The sequence below is a fragment of the Protopterus annectens genome, chromosome 1.part0 (assembly GCF_019279795.1).
Source record: "Protopterus annectens isolate FY-2018-M chromosome 1.part0, PAN1.0, whole genome shotgun sequence".
In the NCBI taxonomy this organism is placed as follows: domain Eukaryota; kingdom Metazoa; phylum Chordata; order Ceratodontiformes; family Protopteridae; genus Protopterus; species Protopterus annectens.
In genome coordinates, this window is record NC_056725.1 from 1,275,216,833 (window position 1) to 1,275,221,995 (window position 5,163).

The following is a 5,163-nucleotide window of genomic DNA, read 5'->3' on the forward strand; positions in this document are numbered from 1 at the left end:
GATGTCCATGCTGCTAAATTAAACATGGGTCATCTGGACTGTAGTCAGGGTTCCATCCCTCCACTCCACTGGACAGTATTTTTAACCTGTATTAATAGTTTCTGTAGTACAAGAGATATCTGCATCATTCTAAGTCATTAGTGTTTTTTTTAATATGTTTTAGCCCAACATGACCTGATGGGCTGCTATATTGATGTGGTTTTGATTTATAGTCAAGGCCTTTGCCTCACTGATGTAATTTTTTTTTTTAAAACATGGAGTACACTGTGGTAAGATGAATATTTACGGCTGCTTAATCTCTTTGTTGATCCATTTGTATGTACTGACTTTACTCTCATGATCAAACCACACCAACCCTGGGTAAATCCTGTGATGCCCACACTCATTTGTGGGTTATTGCTAAAATGTACACTGAAAGACCTTGGCACCTTAGGGTGGTATCATTCTTAACACTTTACATGGGGGTGGGCCTCAGCTTTTACTGGAACTTACATAAGAAACACCAGCCTGGGACCTGGTGTCTTCAAATGGGAAGAGGGACATCTTCATAGAACCAGGAGTGCCAATGCATTCCGGATGAATAGTCATCAAAAGATTATGGATTACCCTTTACTTATTTATGTATGTATCTCTATGACTATTGTGGATTTAGAGAAAGCATATGACAGGGTGCCTAGAGAGGAGCTGTGGTATTGTATGAGGAAGTCGGGAGTGTCAGAGAAGTATTTAAGAGTGGTACAGGATATGTACGAGGGTAGTGTGACAGTGGTGAGGTCTGCGGTGGGAGTGATGGATGTGTTTACAGTGGAGGTAGGATTACATCAAGGATCAGCTCTGAGCCCTTTCTTATTTGCAGTGGTGATGGACAGGTTGACAGACGAGATCAGACAGGAGTCCCCGTGGACTATGATGTTTGCAGATGACATTGTGATCTGTAGTGAGAGTAGGGAACAGGTGGAGGAGACCCTGGAGAGGTGGAGATATGCTTTAGAGAGAAGAGGAATGAAGGTCAGCAGGACTAAGACAGAATATATGTGTGTGAATGAGAGGGAGGATAGAGGATGGTGAGGATGCAGGGAGTAGAGGTGGAGAAGGTGGATGAGTTTAAATACTTGGGATCAACAGTTCAGAGTAATGGTGAGTGTAGAAGAGAGGTGAAGAAGTGAGTACAGGCAGGATGGAGAATAGTGTCAGGAGTGATTTGTGACAGACAAGTACCAGTAAGAGTGAAAGGGAAGGTCTACAAGAGGGTAGTGAGACCAGCTATGTTATATGGGTTGGAGACAGTGGCATTGACAAAAAGGCAGGAGTCAGAGCTTGATGTGGCAGAGATGAAGATGTTAAGATTTGCACTGGGTGTGACAAGGATGGACAGGATTAGGAATAAGTATATTAGAGGGTCAGCCCAGGTTGGAAGGTTTGGAGACAAAGCCAGAGAGGCAAGATTACGTTGGTTTGGACATGTGCTGAGGAGGGATGCTGAGTATATTGGGAAAAAGATGATAAGGATGAAGCTACCAGGTAACAGGAAAAGAGGAAGGCCTAAGATAAGGTTTATGGATGTGGTGAGAGAGGACATGCAGGTGGTTGGTGTGACAGAGCAAGATGCAGAGGACAGGAAGAAATAGAAACAGTTGATCTGCTGTGGCGACCCCTAACGGGAGCAGCCGAAAGAAGAAGAACAAGATCTATGTATGTATATATGTACAGTATGTATGTATGTGAGTATATATGTATGCTTGCTGATCAGGCTAGTGGGATAACCCATAAAAGCCCCATTTCAGTCACAGCCTGGGCATTATGGAATAAAAAAGTGAGCAATCCAAAAACAATACAAGCTGATAGTACCAATACAACATATACACTTGGAATAAATCTAATGTATGTTAAACAGGTAGAGCATCAAGCAAATAAAACATTTTTATAAATAGTATATACAAACATATATTGATCATTATATTGGCTAACTGTAGTTGTGTATAGAAATTTAAGTTATATAAACAGAAATAGAATATGTAAAGAGAGTGAAGCAGTTAGGGATGGCTGGGTTATAGTTAGCTAAAAAAAAATTATGGGAAGCAAGTTAAATAGAAAATAGCTAGTCAGGGGCAGTTGTAAGTTATTGGGGGGGGTGAAGTGTAGAAGGGTGAAGGTTTACGATGAAGTATTAATATAATGTAACATATCATTAATATAAAGATAGACTTGAGTTGGCCAAAACTAAGGGCTTTAGACTGAAGGAGTGCAGAATTTGTCAAAATGAGGCAATACCTCAGAAAAGCTTTAACTAATAGGCACAAATGAGAATGTTAAAAATAACAGGTTTACATGAATGTCTTCTGAGAAACAAAATATACTTATGAAAACTAGAAAGAATATATTTTTCAAAGAAGTGGCACTGAAGGTGAGAGAAATGTAGATCAATTTAGAAATACAAATAAAACAAAAAATATAGAACAGCAAGAGGAAACAAGTAATCCGAACAGCAAATCAATTTAAACACACAACTAAACAAAAAAAAAATCATATTTGCAAAAATATTTAGGGTCAGATATGTCGGCCTATGTTTCTTTTTTTTTGTAGATGTTAATGCTTCCCTTAATCTGTTCCCTGTTTCTACTAACCTGCAGGAGAACAAGTCCTTTATTTCTGACCTAAATGTTGTTCATTACTATCAGGCCTTTTCATCTTGGTATATAACAAGCCGCAAGTAGTACAGCAAGAAACTACTTTTAGAAGATGTAAATAAAACAAACTTCTCATTAGCTATCTTTAATAAAATGAAGACATTATTGAGCTCTTATGTCTGTTCTGTAATGTCTTTGTTTCATAGCAGTGCTAACTTTTATTGGTGTGTGTGGTCTTGTCGTCTGATTTAAACTTATGAATGTGGCTGTACCTTTCCATTGTGCTGGACTGTTATACAACGAGCCTGTCCTGAATTCTGATACTAGACTTGGAAAACTGTTTCACAACATCTAGAAAATAAACATTTTGTACTTATTTTATTCATTACAGTGCGCTACTGCTGATTTAATGTCTAAATAAAATTTGTGTACTTATTTTATACTTTAGAGTGTGCTATTGCTGATTTAAAGCCATGTCCTATGCCATGGTAATGCTGCATCTAAAATTGGCCTAACTGGTTCTTGTGGCAAAAGAAGGGACTACTGTTACTACTACTGTTGTTGTTTCTGGTTTGTACTGTTTTGTTTATATAGCAGTGGTAAGTTTTATTCATCTGTGTAGTCTTGTGTACTGGCTTAAATGTGTCATGTTTGTAGGCAGCAGCATAGAAAAGGCACAGTGAAGGATAAGCTGACTCAGGTGCTGGCTTAAAAAGGGTGCAATTTACACAAAATAAATTAAGAAATTTTATTTATTTATTTATTTATTTATTACCTTTTCTAAGGCATCACTTCATGTAGGCATCTGCTCATCCCTACGTTTTACTTAAGAAATAAAACTCAGACACCACCCCAAAGACTTCTGATTGGGTGACTAGCCAGTAGGGGTGGAGTAGTGAAGGTAGTTACTGAGATATTTCTTTGGCGCAAACAGTGAGTGAAGTAACTATTCTGTTTTAAAGTTTTTCATTCGCTTTTTTATGTATAATTGACTTACTATTTGTTACTTGGTGACACTAATATTCTTTTATTATAGTAGGCCACCAAGTTAGTCAACATTTGTTATTTTAGTCTCCATTCCTTTTTTTTCTTTCTTTTCATTGGACCGTCAGGATCAAACAGGATTTTGGCACATAGCTGTAGCCAGAAAGCAGCACTATAAATACATTTTTGTATTAAAAATTGATATCATTACAAGAGGTCTGATTTGTATCCAAAAAACAGCTGTGAGGCAGTTAACCAGTTCTCAGTCAAAAAAAAAAAACAAATCCAAAAAGAAAAAGAATACTGGAAACACTCTAAAACAACAAATGTTTAATCCAAGTTCAAGTTCGCAAGTAAACACTTTCACCTTCAAGGCTTCTTCAGGCGAATTAAATACTATAAATTAAACAACATAACTTAAATACAATTTAAAAAGTCACATGACTCTAATTACACCTTCTGATGCAGCATATTTAAATAAGGCTTAAAGTAAAACTGACATTAAGACCAGGTGGTACAAACACTCTCATAGGATCATAGGATCATAGGAGATTACTAGGCTATCGACCCATAGGTCATTTTAAGCCTAGCCATTTCAACCCAATGTTACTGTAGAAGTACTAGTCAACACCCAAGATTGCATTTAGTGAGGACTGTCCATGTGCAGGAGGGTTGCAGGCACTATCCTGGTAAGAATATATGATGCCCCATCCACTCATCCAAGTTCCTCTTGAACAGTGTCATAGGGGTGCTCTGTTTCACATGAATTGGTAGCCTGTTCCAAAGACGTGGCAGTCATTGAGAGATAAATCTGTCCCTCCAGCATATTCTATTTAAGTCGTAGGCCATATTTAAGTCCCTGGAATGGGCAGCCCTAGACTCATTTGATTTACAGATTAAGTTCATAAGGTTTGGATTGCTCTGTAAGCAAGGCACAAGTGTCTCCTAAGAAGTCTGTACAATATGGACTATACTGACAGGGATTTTAGTCGATCCATGCAAGGCACATGATGGAGGCCCTTGATCTTCTTTGTTAGAAATCTCTGAGTTCTCTCTAATTGCTGTAGGTGCTTAGTATGGTATATATCGAATGTGGCGCTGTACTCAATTATGGGCCAGATAAGTGCCAAGTATAGGGGGGTTATAACTTGTTTTGCACCCAAGCCATCCCTTACAACAGTAGACATGTGGTGGTCGAAGTTAAGGTCGCGGTCAACCTGTGATCCCAGATCCGTTACCACTTCATTCGTAGTTAGAGTAAAGTTATTTACTTGATAGTGTGAGTGAAGATGGTTTGTGCTGAAGGGAATGATGGTGCATTTCTTTGTATTCAATTTGAGACCAGGACTAATACACCAGTGGTTGGTCTGTGTGAAACCCTCTTGGAGTACATGGACATCATTTGGGGATTCAAAGATTGCACCTAGTTTGCAGTCGTCTGAAAACGTGGTCAGCCACAACCCTTTAGTTTTGACCTGAATTTCTGAGAAGTATAAATCAAACAGAAGGGGGCTCAGAACTAACCCCTGTGGCACCCCACTGGTAGCAGGTC